The sequence below is a fragment of the Canis lupus genome, chromosome 10 (genome assembly GCF_048164855.1).
Source record: "Canis lupus baileyi chromosome 10, mCanLup2.hap1, whole genome shotgun sequence".
Taxonomy (NCBI): Eukaryota; Metazoa; Chordata; class Mammalia; order Carnivora; family Canidae; genus Canis; species Canis lupus.
The window spans coordinates 20,804,773-20,825,340 of NC_132847.1; the positions used below are offsets into that span (position 1 = coordinate 20,804,773).

Consider the following 20,568-nt stretch of genomic DNA (forward strand, 5'->3'; position numbering starts at 1 on the left):
TTTTTTTTTTTTTAAGTAAGCTCCACCCCCAACGTGGGGCTTGAACTCATTACCCCAAAATCAAGAGTTGCATGCTGAACTGACTGAGCCAGTCAGGTGTTCCTACTGCCTCCTTCCTTACATAAGAAGTTTGCCAACTCTAAAGATAAATCAAGGGCAGCCCCGATGGCTCAGCGGTTTAACGCCGCCTTCAGCCCAGGGCGGGATCCTGGAGACCCAGGATTGAGTCCCATGTTGGGCTACCTGCATGAAGCCTGCTTCTCCCTCTACCTGTGTCTCTGCCTCTCTCTCTATGTCTTTCATGAATAAATAAGTAAAATCTTAAAAAAAAAAAAAGATAAATCAAATTTCTTACATCTATATTGGCAATCTAAAGCATTCCAAATTAGTCACATGATTATATACAGTTCTGCTTTTAAAGACTTAATGTTTTCTGAATGTGCCTTCTCATATAGGTTTGTCTCAAAAACGTGATTTAGAAAATATGTTCTTTTCCACAAATGGTAGTGAGTGAATAGGATATTAATATGAAAAAAATATATTGGACCATATCTCACACCATACTAAAAAATCTATTCTGGGAATGCTTGAGTGGCTAAGTGGTTGAGTGTCTGCCTTCGGCTCAGGGCATGATCCTGGGGTCCTAGGGTCCTGGAATCGAGTCCTGCATGGGGCTCCCAGCAGGGAGCCTGCTTCTGCTCGTGCCTGTGTTTCTGCCTTTCTCTGTGTCTCTCATGAATAAATAAAAAAAATCTTAAAAAAAAAATCCATTCTGAATGTTGTGTAGATTTAAATATGAAAAAGAAAACAATAAAGCCTTTATGACTTTGGGTAGGGAATTTCTTAAGCACAAAAAATAATTAACCATAAGGAAAAAAAATGATCATTTAGGCTACATTAAACTTAAGAACCTTTTGCCAAGGATACATTAAGAAAATGAATAGGCAGACTGCAGAGTGGAATATGATATTTGTAATACATATATCTGATTCATATCCAAATTATGTAAATAATTCTCCCAAATCAGTATATTAAAGATCTAACATTAGAAAAAATGGGCATAAGACTTGAGCAGACCTCTCCAACAGGGGATTTTTTAATTAGTCAATGAATCTATGCAAAAGGTATTCGACTGTATTACTCATCATGGAAATGGAAAATATAAGTGGAAGGCAACATCACTACATGCCTACTGGAATGACTAAAATGTAAATGACAGATAATAACAAGAGTTGATAAGGATGTGGAGCATCTGGGGCTCTCATATGTTGCTGACAGGAATGCATATTGGTCCAACTTTGGAATCCTGTTTGGCTGTATTTACAAAAGCTAGACGTATGTATACCCTATGATCCAGTATTTGCACTCTGAGCTATGGAACTATGTTTACCAAAGATATACAAAAGTGGTCACTAATATATTAGCTCAAACTGGAAACAAATTATTGGAGTATTACTAATGCTCTTGTATTTTGATCAAAGTGGGGATTACACAGTGTTCACTTTGAAAATTCACTGAGCTTACATGCAGTTTATGTGCCTTTCTGTATATGTGTGTATTATGCTAACAAAAAAGACTTTTATTTAAAAAGGAAGTTCCAAAAAAAAGTGCAGTTTACGTTAGATTGTTAGCCCCTACCTGTGATCTTGGTGTGGTGACCTGAACACAACACATATCTGAAAAACAAAAAACATTTTTGTTATTTAATAATGGTATAAATTAAACCAATAAGTGAAGCTCAAGATTCAAAAGATTTAAAAATTATAGATTCAAAAATTATCAATTACCATTTAAATAAGTCTGGCACTAGGAAGCTCCCTAAAAGCTTTTATATATTTGTTACTTATTGTGAATATACCTCAATTCTGACTATTTACACTAAAAATAAAGTTTGGCCATTTTTTTCCAGGAACTGTAGCACTTTATTACTTCCCTCCATAATACTGAACAAGTAAGACTGAAAAATAATACAGTTCACCGAGATGGGTCATTAACTTTTGTACTTGGAACCTGGGCTGCTAAAATGTCATTTGCCAAAACATCATGTGGCTTTAATATGTGATGCAGGAAAAGAAAAGTTGTGGGTTGCCACAGTAACTGTAATGTAGGTATCTATCAAAATAAGGTTTTGATTATATCTGCTTATGATCACGAATTCCTCTATATTTTATATCAGTTTGGATGAGTAATGGTTGATACAGGAAATACTTAGATGTACTGAGTTTCTTTCTTTTTTTTTTTTTTTTTTGTACTGAGTTTCTATAAGTGTAAGCTGTCAGCACATAATGCTCTGCCCATACACTTGCATTTAATTATGTCATTTGTTTTAGGAATAACTCTATTTTAAAAATACTTTTGACTTGTTTCTCAGAAAATATTTCCAAGCAGGCAGCACATAACACCTAATTCCATCTGCAACAGCACATTTAGTTAATGGACTCTTGTGGCACCTTGATAGAATATCCTATTATAGATGTAGAAAATGAGGTAGAATGATAGAAGGTAATAAATTATTTAAGATCACAAAGCAAATCAGGACAGAACTATTCCTGGAATTTTTCTCAGGATGAGCCATTTGTCAAGTGGTATTTTTGTGAAGCAGGTGCTATGGACTAATTACTAGGGCACAGTTCTGCATTATTGGTGCCTGTGTATATTTGACTTTAATCTCCCAAGTTATACACACTTCTTTGTGTGTCTTGAAGGCCAAATGTTTGGGTGTCTCTCACCTGAAACTAAATATCTGCTCATCCATTCTATCTCCTTGTGTAGTAGTTAGTATTTTCCAGAGAAACAGAACCAATATATATAACTAATAGTTTCACACTGTCATGGAGGTCAACCACTATCTGCCATCTCCAAACCGGAGAATCAGGAAGGCCACTGGTATAATCAGTCCAAACTAAAGACTCGGGAAGAGGGTTGGGGGTTGGGGAGCCCAGGGGTGTCCATCCTGATCTGAAAGCCTGAGACTCCCAGTCCTGAATCTGAGACCACAAAGGCCAGGAGTGTCAGTGTCTGAGGATAGGTGAAGGTGGATGTCTCAAACAAAAAGAATGAATTTGCCTTTCCTCAACATTTTTGTTCTATTTAGGCCCTCAGTGGATTAGATGACGCCTAACCACATTGATAAGAGAGATCTTTACTCAGTCTGCTGTTTAAATCCTAATCTTCCAGAGACATCCTTACAGATACATCCAGAAATGTTTTACAAGCTGAAATCTACCACCAGCTCTCCAAAAATAATGTTTTACCAACATCCTTGAGCTCAGTGAAGCTGGCACATAAAATTAACCGGCACACCCAGCTAAATCAATATTAACACCCTCCACTATGCAAAGCATAGCACTAGATAGTAGCTAAAATACAAATGAAGAAATTTGACTCCACCCTCAGAGTTTAAAGTATAATAGTATTCTCGTGTGAGCACACTATCATTGAGGAAAAAAAGAAGGAGGGGAAGCAAGCAACCCCAGAATACCCACTCTGTTTTTCCAGAGGATGGAGTAGTGCTCTTATGAACTACTTATAGGATGGAGAGACCTTATGCCTAACAAGAATATCTTCTGACTTCTTTGTTTCACTTTTCATCCTTTACAATTCTAAAGAGGGGGACAAGCTTCTGCTAACTTATATAAATACATTTTTCTCTCACACTTTTTTAATCTATTTGCAGCCATCTCTTTTCATACTTCCCATCAGCTCTTTTCTGTAGGTGAATTGTGTAAATTTAATATTTTATTAGTTGTTAAATATCAGTATTGAAAAGAACATGGCAAGCTATCCTTGATTCATATGTATACCTAAAGTCAGAAATCATTTAATAACTAAACTCTACCTAAAGAATATCACAATAAACATTGTGTAAAGTCATAATTTTAGTGATAAGGCAATTAGTAATATGAATAATATATCATTCCCCAAACCTTCCAGACAGCTCTGATTCAACAATTACTTAATGCTCACATGGATGAATGCTCCCAGAAATTGTCTGAATTCACAAGAAAGAGTAGCTACGTTTTTCTACCTTTAAATCTCTGTGAAGACCAGAAAGTTCTGCTCAGTTTTCTTTTTTTTAATTGTTTTTTTTTAAAGATTTTATTTATTTATTGGGGAGAGTAGCAGGGGTGGGAAGGAGCAGACGGAAAGGGACAAGCTGACTCTGCCAAGTGTGGCGCCTGACCCAGGGCTTGATTCCAAGACCCTGAGATGAAACCAAGAGTTGAGCACTTAACCAACTGAGCCATCCAGGCACCCCTTATTCTTTTCGTTCTTTTTTTTCTATTTTTAAGATTTACCCATTTTTCAGAAAGAGCAAGCACAAGTGGGGGAGGGACCGAAAGAGAGAATCTTAAGCAGGCTCCCCACTAAACATGGAGCCTGATCCGGTCTGGATCCCACAACCCTGAGATCATGAGCCCGGCTGAAACCAAAAGTCCGACACCCAACCAACTGAGCCACCCAGGTGCCCCTCAGTTTTCAGTATTAGGATAGAATCTCATAATTCAAAAAACGTTTTTCACAAACACACAGATACAATAAAAAGTGCTTAGCACTCTAAAAGTCCTGAGAATATTCCAGAGTAGACAATAACACAAGTTTTGTTACTAGCTTTGTGTGCAGGTTTAGGTTATCCAACCTCTCCTGTATCTTAATTTCCTCATCTATAAAGGGAAAATAATAGTCCCTTCTTGAGATTAATTAATAAATTTTAACTACTTAGCATAGTGCCTGGCACCTTGTAAATTCTTTACATATCACCTATTATTTGCATTATTTGATAATGACACTGAATCAAAATAAACTAGAGCTATTGCTAAATGAAACATAAACAAAATGGGGGGTGCCTGGGTGGCTCAGTGGGTTAAGGATCTGCCTTAAGATCCTTAAGTGTCCTGGAATCGAGCCCTGCATCCGGCTTTCTGCTTAACAGGGAGCCTACTTCTCCCTCTCCCTCTGCCTGGCTCCCTCCCCTGCTTGTATACTCTTTTGGTCTCACTCTTGCTCTTGCTCTCATCCATTCTCTCTCTCAAAATCTTTTTAAAAACAAACAAAATGAATAGAGATGAAGACTTACATATCACTGAACTTGCCTTTGTGTGTGTGTGTTTTTTACGAGAGAAGGCAGAGACATACAGAGGGAGAAGCAAGCTCCATGCAGGGAGCCCGATGTGGGACTTGATCCCAGGACCCCAGGATCACACCCTGAGCCAGAGGCAAGCACTCAACCGCTGAGCCACTCAGGCGTCCCTTCCTTTGCGTTTCTACTGTGTCTATTCCAAATGAATCCCCTCCAATCCTATTTTGGCCTGAGATGATACACTCTCTGCTTCTTGTCCATTGGTTTTATCTCAGCAGACTTCTTTAACAGACTGACACGGATACAGGAAGACATGAATGTGGGACATAGCACCCTGAACTTTTTTTTTTTTTAATTTAAGATTTTATTTATTTATTCACGAGAAAGAGAGAGAGAGAGGCAGAGACACAGGCCAAGGGAGAAGCAGGCTCCATGCAGGGAGCCTGACATGGGACTCGATCACAGTTCTCCAGGATCAGGCCCTGGGCTGAAGGCGGTGCTAAACCGCTGAGCCACCTGGGCTGCCCCCTGAACTTTTCATTACCATTCCCAATGATTCCCCAGAAAGACAGATACAGATGACAATATCATTTTGTACCATTTATCAAATCTTTGTTTCTTTCTCTGCTTGCTGTCAAGCTTCCAGATTTGTCCTAGATTCAAGTCTCCAGACCTCTCCCCTAAAAGATACCATAAGCACGACTCATTTCTTAGCTAAAGTAATTAAATCATTGTCACCCCAGCCATTTTTTAAAAAAAAATAGCAAATTATTTTCTCTCCTTCTTCCTAGCACTGTTTCTTAGCTAATTTACTTGACTCATCGTCACCCTGTGCATTTGCTCAAAATAGAAAATTGCTTCTTTCTTCTTTCTTTCTAGTCCTAAGTGGAACTCAATAGATTATAAAATGTGATTCTTTCCTTCTGATGTTTTAATCTAACTGGAACATCTTCAACCAGAATTGAATGTTAATGACCATCAAAAAGATAGTCTTTGGCCTTCTTTGACTTTCCCCAAATATATCTGGGGCATGAACTCCACTCTTGGAATTAGACATGTATTTGCAGGATGAGTACTGGGAGGAAGATGTCTGGGGGCACAACTACCAACCTAGAAAGGTGACTTTCCATTAATCTGACAAACACTGTGCTTTCTTACAATCAATATAAGTTAGATTGAAAAATGCAATTTTCTTTTTTTTTTTTAAAGATTTTATTTATTTATTCATGATAGACATAGAGAGAGGCAGAGGCACAGGCAGAGGGAGAAGCAGGCTCCATGCAGGGAGCCCGACTCGGGACTCGATCCTGGAACTCCAGGATTGAGCTCTGGGCCAAAGGCAGGCGCTAAACCGCTGAGCCACCCAGGGATCCCCGAAAAATGCAATTTTCTACATAAAACATAAAATCCTCCAAAGTGGCTTGTTATCATTGATGAACTCGTTCTATTCTGTTTAAACATATGCACTAGATCTTATCCCCTCTCACTTAGTAACAGACATTGCTGCAGTCATACCTGCTCCTTGGCTCATGTTAGCAATTCTTCCCTCTCCACCAAATCATTTCCATCAGCCTACAAACATGCCATTATTTCTATCGTCTTTAATAAAATGAACAAAAGCCTTCTTTTGACCTACTTTCCCCTCCATGTACTGGCCATTTTCTTTACAGTTAAATTTTTTAATGGCCATCTGTAAACTCTTTCTCCAATGTTTCCCTTCCCACTCTCTTTTTTTTTTTTTAATCTTTTTTTTTTAAAGATTTTATTTATTTATTTATTCATGAAAGACTGAGAGACAGAGAGAGCCAGAAACAAAGGCAGAGGGAGAAGCAGGCTCCATGCACCGGGAGCCCGATGTGGGATTCGATCCCGGGTCTCCAGGATCGCGCCCTGGGCCAAAGGCAGGCGCCAAACTGCTGCGCCACCCAGGGATCCCTCCACTCTCTCTTTTTTTAAAATAAAGATTTTATTTATTTATTCATGAGAGACAGAGAGAGAGAGAGAGGCAGAGACACAGGCAGGAGAAGCAGGCCCCATGCAGGGAGCCTGACACGGGGCTTGATCCCGGGACTCTAGGATCATGCCCTGGGCCGAAGACAGGTGCTAAACAGCTGAGCCACCCAGGGATCCCCCCTTCCCCTCTCTTGAATATACTCCAATGAGGCTTTGCCCACAATGCTCCACCAAATCTGTTTGTGTTAAGGCCATCAAAAGACCTCACTGTATTATTCCCATCATCAGTTCTCAGTCTTCATCTAACCTGACCAGCAGCATTTATGACACTGATTACTCCCTCCTCCTTAATGTACTTTCTTCACTGGACTTCTATGATCCCACACTCTTGGTTTTCCTCCTACTTCCCTAGCTGTTTGTTTTCAGCCTCTGGCTAACCTGGTCTTGTCTCTCTCTCTCTCTACCTTCTTAGTTTTGGAGTACCTCAGGATCAGTCCTGGGCCTTCTCTTCTTCTGTGTTCACATTCACTCCATTGATGATATCATCTGTTCCCTGGGCTATAAATGTCACCTCTAATCTGACAACTCTCAAAGGTTTCTCTCTAGCTTAGACCTTTCTTTTGAATTTCTGACTTAGATATCCAACTGCCTATTTAGCATCTCCAGTTGAATATCTAATAGAAATCTCAAACTTTACAGGTCTCAAACAGAGCTCCAGATCTTGCTCTTCAAACCTGACCCAACTGCAGCCTTCTCCATCCTGGTATTGTGGCATCCTGAACAACTCTGGCCTTCTATCTGCTCAAGTCAAAAATCTTAGAGTTTGGGACGCCTGGATGGCTCAGCGATTGAGAATTTGCCTTTAGCTCAGGGCGTGATCCCAGGATCTGGGATCGAGTCCCACATCGGACTCCTTGCATGGAGCCTGCTTCTCCCTCTCCCTGTGTCTCTGCCTCTCTCTCTCTCTCTCTCTCTCTGTCTGTCTCTCTGTGTCTCTCATGAATAAATAAATAAATAAAATCTAAAAAAAAATCTTAGAGTTAGCTCTTTGACTGTTGTGTATCTCTCACATCCAGTTTGTCAGGAATACCTATTTGACTTTCCCATCAGTTATTACCAGAATCAGACTACTCACTACCTCCTTGGTTACTACCCTGATTTAGCCACCATTCTCTCTTACCTGAACTAACCCAGTAACTTATTCATGATCTCTCTTTCTCTATCCTAAACCCCATGTTAAGAGGCAGAATGAGTTTTTAAAAGGTAAGATAGACCATATCATTTGTTCAGAATCCTCCAATAACCTTCCCATTTTACTTGGAGTAAAAGCAAAATTCTAACAACAGGCTGAAGGTCCTACTTAATCTGACATCCCATTATCTCTCTGAGATACTCCAACAGAGTATGGATCTGATAATTTATCTCTTTATCTCTTTCTACTCTCCCCTTCAGTCATTTGCCTCTTTTACCACATTACTCCATTACCACAGGCACACTCTTGCTCTGGCTGTGCCCTCTACCTGAAATGTTCTTTTCTTTCGCTGACTTCCTTTCTTCCTCCATGTCTTCCCTTAGTGAGAGGTCTTTCTCCAGTCTAACGCTCTCCCAACTGAGCTATCTCGGCCGCTGAGAGGTCTTTCTCAATGAGACTTGCTCTACCCACCTGGTTTACTACTACAGCTGTGCCCATGCCTGCATGCATACACTCACACAGGTGCAACACATATACCACTGCCATTTCTGATTATCCTGTTCTGTTCCCATTTTTCTGTAGTCATCACCTGCTAATATATAATTTACTTATTCTATTTGTTACTTATTGTCTGTATTCTCACTAAGATGTAAGCTGCTTGAAGGTGAAAAATCCTTGTTTTATTCTCAATGTACTAGAAGCATCTGTACAGTGTATGTATTTGATGAATAGTTGGTATTATAGAAAAGTTATTTCTCTCTGATAAAGCCAAATGAGAATTTTTAAATCCTGCATGCGGCATGACTGTCCTCCATATTTTAGTGTGGGGTGAGGCCCACAGTTACCACTGGATCTATTCATATTCACTGAGCCACAAGTTAATGCATCTTCTAGGATAATATTTAAATTGTGTTCATGATAGGAATTCAAATTGATTGAAGAACTGGGTAAAAGAAAAGTGGATTATGCAGCTCCTGGGAAAAGTATGGCACAATCTCAGGGAAGGAAGCCCGACAGCATAAACTAAGTAACAAGGCCTGCGATTTTAAGAGGTTTGCTGGGAACAGTGCAATGCCTCTGGCGCAACCTCCCCATAAGCTCTGTCACCATCCTAAGCACCAGTTGGAGTATGTATAAGGGCAGGGAAGTGTGCAGATAATACTAAAGACTCTTTAAAACTGTGTAACAGGGATCCCTGGGTGGCGCAGCAGTTTGGCGCCTGCCTTTGGCCCAGGGCGCGATCCTGGAGACCCGGGATCGAATCCCACATCGGGCTCCCGGTGCATGGAGCCTGCTTCTCCCTCTGCCTGTGTCTCTGCGCCTCTCTCTCTCTGTGACTATCATAAATAAATAAAAGTTAAAAAAAATTTTTTTTAAACTGTGTAACACCTTAGACCCCAAGCAGTCCTGACATAGGATTATAGGAGGACAGAAAACAGGGAAGAGGTAACTGTTTCCCTACCTATTTTAGAAACAAAAGATGAGCACTAGAAACCTGGGGAGAGTGGCAGTAACAGTGAGGTATTGCTGACTGGCAGAGAGGATAACTGTGGTTGAAAGCAGAAGCTAAAGCACAAGGTCCAACAGTACGGTAGGGCAGAGCAGCAGAGCAATAAGTATTATCCAGGTAGAGTGACAGCTTCTGGGCCAGCCCCAGCCCAAGTGTTAGGGCCAAGATGGGCATGTAGGGCAGCAGTACCAGCATAAGCAGCAGCCTGAGGGAAAGGGGATGGGGGCCCAGGTGAAGCAGCTGTGACAGACACAACAGGCATGGAGTGTGAAGCAGTGGCTCATATGTGAACAGTGGCTTGGTTAGAGCACAGAGTGGCAGTAGAGCTGTGGTGTCCCCTCAGCTAAGCGAAATAAGCCAGTCAGAGAAAAACAAATACCATACGATTTCACTCATGTGTGGAATTAAAGAAACAAAATAAGTGAACAAAGGTGGGGGGTTGGGGGAAGGGAGGCAAACCAAAGAAACAAGAGTCTTAACTATAGAGAACAAACAGATGGTTTTTTTTTTTTTTTTTTTTTTTTTTTTTTTTTTTTTTTTTTGAGAACAAACAGATGGTTACCAGAGGGTAGGTTAGTGGGAGTATGGGTGACATAGGCGATGGGGATTAAGAGTACACTTATCTTGATGAGTAGTGATTAATATATGGAAATGTTGAATCCCTATATTGTACACCTGAAACGAATATCGCACTGTATGTTAACTACCCTGGAAGCAAAATTTTAAAAAATAATGATATAATGAGGATCCCTTTACAAGATGTGGCCTTATAAAAAGTAAGACTTTATAGTTATGAAATATAACTTCTTTTTTTTAAGATTTTATTTATTTATTCATGAGAGACACACAGAGAGAGAGAGAGAGAGAGAGAGAGAGGCAGAGACACAGGCAGAGGGAGAAGCAGGCTCCATGCAGGGAGCCCGATGCAGGACTCGATCCCGGGACTCCAGGATCATGCCCTGGGCCAAAGGCAGGCACTAAACCGCTGAGCCACTAAAGGATCCCCAAAATATAACTTCTATATTTGGTAACTCATGACTCAGTGTCAGGTTGGGTACAGTTTTATAAAACTAAATTAAACATTAATTTATAAATATTATTTTGGACTTTTACATTTCAATATCCTTTGGCAAATTTTCTTGTCAAGTAGAGAGTGAATGTATGGATATATATGTATATATGTGTATATATATATATATACACATACACACTAAATGCATGAATGAATGGAGTATTTGTTAGAAGTGCGCCCTAACTTCAGCTTAGTAATTGTATGAGACATGTCTTTCATTGTCTGCCCAACCTACAGCACCATATAAAGAATCTGCCCATAGACTATAAACATAGAGCAGTCTTGGTCCCTGGTGGCTTTCTAGTTCCCATGAAATCCTTTGGAATTTTGGCTTCAGTCTCTGGTTTCCGTGAGACTTATGCCCTTTATCTGAGTTATTCAAAGTTATTCTCTTTAATAGAAGACATTTGATTTTAAAAGCAATTAAGATTACCTCAGTTTTTCTAGAATGCAAGCATAAGCAGCCTAGCTTCTCACCTTCTTTCAGGGTAGACATTTCATTATGGACTGAATGTCTGCCCCCCTACCCCCCACCAAATCCATTTTCAGGCTCTAACCCCCAGTGCAGCTGTATTTGGAGAGGGCACTCAAAGGAAGTAATTGAAGTTGAATGAGGTCATAGGGTGGTACCCTGATCCTTTAAAACACGTTATGATCCTTATGCAAAGACACCAAAGAGCCCTCTCTGAAAATCATTCAGATATCATTTATAAATATGCAATCAATTTTGATTTAATATAGCACCATGAAGTATTGCCAAACATCCTATTTTTTCTATTGACAGTTCTCTGGTCTTCTTTTAATTCCTTATAATTCATTTCCTTGTAATTATCCTGTTGCTCAGACTGAGGCTTCCAGTACACTATTCCTTGGAAGGGGTAAGGGCAGTCATCTTTGTCCTATTTTTGACTTCACAGGAAAATCTTTTAATGTTTCACCAATATTAATGATGTTTGTTGCTGTCTGTATCAGTTATTAACCAGTTTGAAAAACAGAAACCATTTTAGGAATATCAAAGGGTAATTAACACAGGGAACTGACTACAAAGTTGTTGAAAAGATGAAGGAGCTAAAAGGTGGAAGTGGTTCTCAGAGCCCAGGAACGCTGTATTTCTGGGCGGCTGGGGCACAGCTGGCTCAGCTGCTCCTGCTGCTGGGGCTGGGAGCAGAAGGAACAAATGGCTTCTTTCCCTCTGCCACCTTTCAAATCCTCACCATTGTCTGCCCTTGGCAGAACCCAACCAAACCACAGCAAGGGAGCAAGGGAAATAGAATTGTCAGGCTTCCAGCCCCCATGTGATAGAAGAGAAAAAGCAAGTGCAGGAATAAAGCTGACAGCTAAAAGTCAAAAAGCTGCACAGTATCCTCCTTCAGATTAGGAAAGCTTTTGTCCATTGATTGTCATCTGAGAGGTTTTTTTTTTTCTGTTTGCTTGTACCTAATGAGATGGTTTAACGGCTTTCCTTTTTAAACCTTTTAATGAATACAATAAGGAAATTATGTTAAAGATTTTCTCATTGTTAAATGTGCTTTGCATTCCTGCTATAAAATCTTGCTGATCATAATGTATTTATAAACATACATATACACATAAGTGTTTTCTGTGTATGAATGTGTATATGCTAGATTTTATTTGCTAACATTTCCTCTCCTTTTATTGGGATATAATTGACATATAATATTGTGTGAGTATTTGCTATCAATTTTTGTTTGGGCCTTTTCATCTGTGTTTATCAGCAGGACTGAACTTTCATTTTCATTTCTCCATTCTCTCTCTCTTTTTTAAAGATTTTATTTATTTGTTCATGAGAGACACAGAGAGAGAGAGAGGCAGAGACACAGGCAGAGGGAGAAGCAGGCTTCCTGAGGGGAGCCCGATGCAGGACTCGATCCTGGGACTCTAGGATCACGCCCTGGGCCAAAGGCAGGTGCTAAACTGCTGAGCCACCCAGGCATCCCTCTCCATCTATTCTTGTGTAATACTGTATCAAAGTCATACCAGAGGTGCCTTGTAACTCCTTCAATATTCTCTAGAAATTAACTATTTGAGGTTTTTTCAAGTCTCATATAAACTTTAAACCTGGTGTTTTAAATTAGGGTGTATTTTGATTAATGGTTTATGTTCATTTGCATTTTCTCCAGTTTTTTTTTTTTTTTTTTTTCTCCAGTTTTAATCTGTTTCTGGAATTAATCTTTTTCTGGAAAATTATCTTAAGGTTTTTAAATTTAATGACATAAAATTCTTGAGATACTTTATTATAATTTTTAAAATTCCAACACTGTCAATTAGCTTTTGCTGCAAAACATAGTGGCTTAACATTTATTATTGTTATGATTGTGTGGGTTGACTGGATGATCTCTCCTGGTCTGGGCCAGTTTGGGGACTGAATGGTTTAACGTGGCTTTTCTCACATCTCTGCTGGTTGGCAGGCTGGACAATCTAAAAGGACCTCTCTGACATTTCCTTTTACTAGTGAGCTCCTATTCATCACAATTTCTCACATATTAAAAAAAAAAAAAGACAATTTCTCACATATTTTAATTATTACTACATACCTTGTTTTGTGCTTTCCATTTGTTTCTAACTTTTTTGCCTTCTGCTTAAGTAATTAACTTTTCTTTACCTCTACTCTATTTCAGAATTATACATTTTATATCTATTCTGTCAATGGTTACTTGGATTTTTATCCTGCATAGATGTCTTTAAAATAGCTTAAGTATAGGGGCACCTGGGTGGCTCATTTGGTTAAGCATCTGCCCTCAGCTCAGGTCATGATCCTTGAGTCCCTGGATAGAGTCCATGGCTTCCTGCTCAGCGGGGAGTCTGCTTTTCCCTCTGCCCCTTCCTGCTTGTGTTTTTTCTCTCTCTAAAATAAAATCTTTAAACAAATAAAATATCTCAAGTTGAAAACAAATAAAATATCTCAAGTTGTTTCTACCCAACTTCTAGCATCCTTCATGTTATTGTTCTCTTATATTTTGGTTTATTTTTTAATATCTTATGTACTGTACATAGTAAAAACAATTTTTTTCAAAGCTAAGAAAAGCTGTATGGTGAAAGATTTTTTTCCCCCATCTTTGTGTCTTGCTTTTAAGGCCCCCTCCACAGAGACAACCATTACTACTAGTTTCTTGTATATTCATCCAGTAACATGATATGCATATACAAATGTAGATGTGTACATAATATTCTTTTTTCATGTAAATGTTGGTATATGACCCTATCCTGTTCTACCCGTTGTTTTTTCATCCAAAAATACTTCTTCAAGATTATTTCATACCAGTATGTATAGAGCTTTCTCATTAGTTGTAATAATTTATATATTGATAATACATAAATATGTATACTTTATATTATACATATAAAAAGAGGGGGATGCTTGGGTGGCTCAGTGGTTGAGCGTCTACCTTCAGCTCCAGGTGTGATCCTGGGGTCCAGGATCGAGTCCCACGTCAGGCTCCCTGCATGGAGCCTGCTTCTCCCTCTGCCTGTGTCTCTGCCTCTCTCTCTCTCTGTGTCTCTCATGAATAAATAAATAAATAAATAAATAAATAAATAAATAAATAAATCTTAAAAATAAAATAAATAAATAAAAACAAGAGAATAACATAATAGCTTTATCATTCTTTCTATAATAGTCTTTTCATGCATATGTCATAGAATATTTTTAAAAACACCTACTATGGGTATTTAGGTAGTTTAATGTTTTTCTAGTAAAAACAATATTGAACTGAGCATATTTGTATAAAACTCATTTTACATATATGTATATATATCTGTAGTATAAATTCCTCACAGAGCATACATCACAGGGCATGTGTGTTTTAACTTCAGCATATTATTCTCCAAATGAATTTCACTGATTTCCTATAGCTGTCCCATTTAAACTTCCTGTTACAAAAGTGTTGGTGAGCACGTGTGGAAAAGGATGTGGAGAAAAGGAAACCTTTGTGCACTATTGGTAGGAATGCAAATTGGTGCAGCTGCTATGGAAAGCAGTATGGAGGTTCCTCAAAAAATTAAAAATAGAACTACCATATGATCCAACAATTCCACTTCTGGGTATTTGTCTGAAGAAAATAACAACACCAATTTGAAAAGATATGCACCTCTATGTTTATTAGCAGCATTATTTACAAAGATACAGAAATGAATGGCTAAATGGATGAATGGATAAAGAAAATCTGAGATATATATATATATATATATGTATATATATATATATATATAGACATATACCTATGTAGGTAGATAGATAGAGCCACTCAGCCATGAAAAAAATTAAAGCTTGCCATTTGTGATAACATGGATGTACCTTGAGGGTATTATGCTAAGTGAAATAATTTATACAGAAAGACACAAATACTATATGATGTCACTTATATTTGGAATCTAAAAAACAAATGAACAAACAAAATGAAGCTCATAGATACAGAGATTAGACTGGTGGTTGCCAGAGGGGAGGCAGCTGGATGAATGGGGTCTTGAGGTACAAACTTCCAGTTATACAATAAATAAAGATATAGGGATATAATGTATACCATGGTGACTATAGTCAGTAATATGACATGACATATTTGAACATTGGTAAGAGGGCCAGCCTGGGTGGCTCAGCAGTTAGCACTGCCTTCAGCCCAGGGCCTGATCCTTGAGTCCCGGGATCGAGTCCCACGTCTGGCTCCCTGCATGGAGCCTGCTTCTCTCTCTGCCTGTCCTTCTGCCTGTGTCTCTGCCTCTCTCTCTCTCTCTCTCTGTGTCTCTCATGAATAAATAAAATCTTTAAAAATAATAATAATAATAATTACTTTTTTTAGAAGGATGAGAGGGAGAGAGTGAATCTTAAGCAGATTCTATGGACAGCACAGAGTCTATCATAGGGCTCGATCTCATAACCCTGAGATCAAAATTTTGACCTGAGTCAAAATCCAGAGTTGGACACTTAACCAACTGAGCCAACCAGGTGCCCCTGAAATGATTTTTAGAGTGAATAGAGAGAATATAGGAGAGGCTATATATGAAAATAGAATAGCTAAGAATTTTCCGGAAATGATGAATGTGATAAATTCCCAAGTCAGGAGAATGGAGAAAGACTGGAGAAGAATAATTAAAAAATAAGTCTACATCCAGACACACTGCAGTGATACCACAAAATGTACAGATTAAAAGGAAACTGTTGGGATCCCTGGGTGGCGCAGCGGTTTGGCGCCTGCCTTTGGCCCAGGGCGCGATCCTGGACACCCGGGATCGAATCCCACATCGGGCTTCCGGTGCATGGAGCCTGCTTCTCCCTCTGCCTGTGTCTCTGCCTCTCTCTTTCTCTCTCTGTGACTATCATAAATAAATAAACATTTAAAAAAAATAAAATAAAAGGAAACTGTTATGGCAACCTTGGGAAAAGATGGATACTACAAAATACTTTAGAGGACGCCTGGGTGGCTCAGTGGTTGAGCATCTGCCTTTGGCTCAGGGCATGAGCCCAGGGTCCTAGGATTGAGTCCCACATCGGGCACCCCACGGGGAGCTTGCTTCTCCCTCTGCCTATGTCTCTGCCTGTTTCTGGTTCTCTCATCAATAAATAAATAAAATCTTTTTTTTTTAAATAAAATCTATAAAAAAAAAACTTTAGAAAGAAAGAAAAATCTGAAAGATAACCTGAAAAAACAATTTCATTGATAACACTTGAATCAACAACTACAGAAACCAGAAAGCAATAAATAATACTTTCAAAGTGCTGAAGGAAAAGACCTGTCAGAACAGAATTTTTTTTAAGACTGTATTTGAGAGAACACAGGCAAGGAGGAGGAGCAGAGGGAGAGGGAGAAACAGACCCTCTGCTGAGCAAGGAGCCGGATGTGGGGCTTCATCCCAGGACGCTGGGATCATGACCTGAGCTGAAGGCAGGTGCTTAACAGACTGAGCCACCCAGGCACCCCCAGAACAGAATTCTGTATCAAGTGAAACCATCATTCACAAGCAAAGAGAAATAAAGAATTTTAGATAAACTGATTAGGGGAGTCAGTTTCTCACAGACCTTCAGGAAAAGAACTTCCTGAATGAAAAGAAATTTCAACTAAAGCAGAGTGAGATGCAAGAAACAATGGTGATCACATGATTAGAAAATACTGATCTAGTAAAACAACAGCAAAAATGACTGATTTGGTGTTTAAAATAGGTACTTTCCCCCTCTTTCCTCCAAAAATAGGCTACATATTATTTAGAATTTGATAAGCTTATTGTAAAGTTTACATGAAAAAATAAATCCAAATAGTTGGGAAAATTATGATATAGGCAAGTAATGAATGGGACTCTCTCTGCAGGATATTCAAAAATTTTTATCAAGATTATAATTAGGATAAAATAGCCTGGCATTTGAACACACAGACATATCAGTAGAACAGGATAGAAAACATGAAAATTGCTGTAACGTGTTGGAATTCAGTGTAAATGATCCCCAACTTATGACAGTTCAACTTACATTTTTTTGACTTATGATGGTGCAAGTGTATTACACATTCAGTAGAAATCATAGTTTGATTTTTCAATTTTGATCTTTTCTCAGGATAGGCATGTGTACTTTCTAGTGATGCTGGGCAGTGGCAGGGAGCCACAGCTGCCAGTCACTCATGCAATCATGAAAGTAAACAACTTAAAAGCATTCCATTTCTCAATTTCGGCACAGTATTCAATAAATTATGAGACATTTAGCACTTTATTATAAAATTGGCTTTATGCTAGATGATTTTGTACAACTGTAGGCTAATGTAAGTGTTCTGAGCACATTTAAGCTACGCTAGGCTAAGGTATGAGGCTCAGTAGGTTAGGCAGATTACATGCATTTTCAATTTACATAATTTTCAATTTACTTTGGGTTTATTGGGATATAAACCCATCCATCATAAGTCAGGGAAGATCTGTATCTGACAAAGATAGCACTTCAAGTCTTGAAGCAAAGATAGATTAGGCAAATAGTGTGTTAAAATAACTGACAGATATCCGGGAAAAAAATAAATTTAATCTTTACCTAACTAAAACCTCACACCAAAATAAAATCTAGGGGGATAAAAAACTTAAATGTAAAAAAATTAAAACTATAAACATACTATAAGAAAATATAATAGAATATTTATTTTAAAATTTTTTAAGATTTTATTTATTTATTCATGAGACACAGAGAGAGAGGCAGCAATATAGGCTGAAGGAGAAGCAGGCTCCTCAAGGGGAGCCCCATGTAGGACTCAATCCCAAGACCACGCCCTGAGCAGAAGGCAGAGCCTCAACTGCTGAGCCACCCAGGGGTCTCAGGAATTATTTATTAAAAATCTTGAAGTGGGAAAGACTTTTTCCTAAGTGTGATGAAAAACCCAGAAACTGTAAAAGAAAATATTAATAAACTTATTATATATAAACCCAAAAATTCCTGCACAGCAAAACAGAAACCAAGCCAAACAAAAAACAACCCAAAAACTCCCTGCAAATCCCATAAAAACATTAAAAGACAAATGACAATCTGGGGGAAAAGATCTTACAATTAATATTATAAACAAAAGAAAAAACCCAACAATTGTATGGAAAAGTGAGCGTAGGATGTGAACTGACAGTTCACAGAGAAGGAAATACCAATGGTTCTTAATGTATGAAAACATATAGAAAGACTTGACTTGAGTCACATTAAAGGAAATGCAATTTAAGACTCCAGTAAGATGGATTCCTTACCTATCTGATTTGTAAACAACACAAGAGTTTCTAACACACTATTAAGGGTATGGAGAAATATTTTTTTAAAAATATTAATCACTGGTAAAAATATATTTGGTGCACTTGAAGGTGATAACATATAGGTAAACGTTAGTTGCTGCTTCAAATAAACCTTACAATTTCATTTACATAACAGAAGTGAATTTTTGTACATGAAATAGTCCACCGCAGGATTTCCTAGTAGTGGCAACAGGTAAAGGGAGTCTGATCTGTGAACTCACTCAGGGATCTAGGTTGAGGGTAATTCTGTCTTCAACAAGTAGTTTTCAAAGTTGCCCTGAGTAACAACATCCAGTAAACAAAAGCAGAAAGAACTTAGAGAACTGCATAGGGTAAATATCTTAGCTTGAGAAACTTTAACGAAATACTATGAGAAAACTTTTTAGAAAATGAGGTTATAGTTGCCATTTAACATTACATCAGTTTCAGGTATATAATGTGATTGGATATTTATATATACTGTATACAATGTACACCATCAAAATTACAAATTTTCTTTCCTTTTAATGAGAACTTTTAAGACTTACTCTCTTACCAACTTTCTTTTTTTAATATTATTTATTTATTTATTTATTTATTTATTTATTTATTTATTTATGAGAGACAGAGAGAGAGAGAGAGGCAGAGACACAGGCAGAGGGGCTGCCCTATAAAAAGTAATTAATTTAAAAGATCCTTTCAGACTATATTGGGCATTTCAGTCTATCATGTCTCTCTCTCTCTCTCTCTCTCTCTTTTTAAATTAAATTTTACTTTACTTTTTAAAGTAATCTTTATACCCAATATGGGGTTCAAACTCACAACCGTGAGTTTTAAACTCATGATCAGAAGTCACACTCCACTGACTGAGCCAGCCAGGTGTCGTATTCTTCATTCATCCTTCATCCTTCATTCCTTCATCCTTCACTCATCCTTATTTTCCATCTTATTATCATTTCATGATATATTCTGAATAATTTTCTCTGATTCATCATCCATTTTACTGGGGTATTTTTTGGCTGTGTATAATCTTTAATAAGGTCATTGAATTTTTCAATTCAAATCACTGCTTTTCATTTCTAGAAATTATATATAGAAAAAATATTTTTTTCTATTTTCTAGAAAGATATATATTTCAGATTTTATTTTTAAGTAATCTCCACACCCAATATGGGGCTTGAACTCACAACCCAAAGATCGAGTCACATGCTCCACTGACTGAGCCAGTCAGGTGCTTTTGGAAATTACATATTTTTACTATATGTGCTGCTGAAGAGAGCACAGAAATTATGTATTTTTAAATCAAAATTTTGTGCTGTCTTTCATATGTATTATCCTGTAATTTTGTTTCCTGTTTTTCTTTAATATTTTTCTTTTAAAAATTCATTATTACTATTAATAATAATTTTAAAATTTATTTTATTTCATCTTTTTAATAATTTGAAAAAATATTTTGCAGAAATATTTCTTTGAACTAAGTTCTCAGAGCTCCTTATTCTCCTGTTTTTTTTTTTTTTTTATTCTCCTGTTTTTTGGGTTTTCGTGGACATAATGTAGATGTTTTGTCATTTTTTATTGTGTATCTTGAGCAGATTTGCCTTTTTTATTGGGAACCTCAAGTACAAAATTCATGTGATCGTTTTTGAAGAAGTATCCCTATAGAGCAGTTTCGGATTTGCTACTGCCCCGCACGCTAAGTGTTTTTCACTGGCGTCCAGCACCAGTATTAATATTAATGACTAGACTGAGAGTTCTCTCACCATAGGGATAGAATAAAATCAGATTCCACATCTGAGGAAAGCTTAACTTAACATTTTGTTTTTCAGTGGGGGAGTGGAGATCTCTATCCCAGAGTCCTGTTCAGAGCAAACTTCCTTGATGTTTCTCTGATTTGACAGTTTGTCTACCCAGAGGGGAAACTCTCCCACAGGTCATTTCTTATTATAGGAAGTATCAGTTCCATATCTCTTCTTTGAAAGGGCCAAAGCTGTTATGTTCTCCTAAGATTATTACACCCCAGCCTCCAG

At 38.0% G+C, this 20,568-nt stretch overlaps 1 long non-coding RNA gene across 1 annotated transcript in view; it reads left to right on the forward strand.

Moving 5' to 3' along the window:
- Nucleotides 1-5,107: 5,107 nt before the first annotated feature.
- Nucleotides 5,108-20,568, forward strand: part of LOC140641300 (uncharacterized) — a 32,355-nt gene continuing 16,894 nt past the window's right edge. Inside the window, exon 1 of the long non-coding RNA XR_012037849.1 lies at nt 5,108-5,216. This is a non-coding gene — a long non-coding RNA (uncharacterized lncRNA). The remainder of the gene's footprint in view (nt 5,217-20,568) is intronic.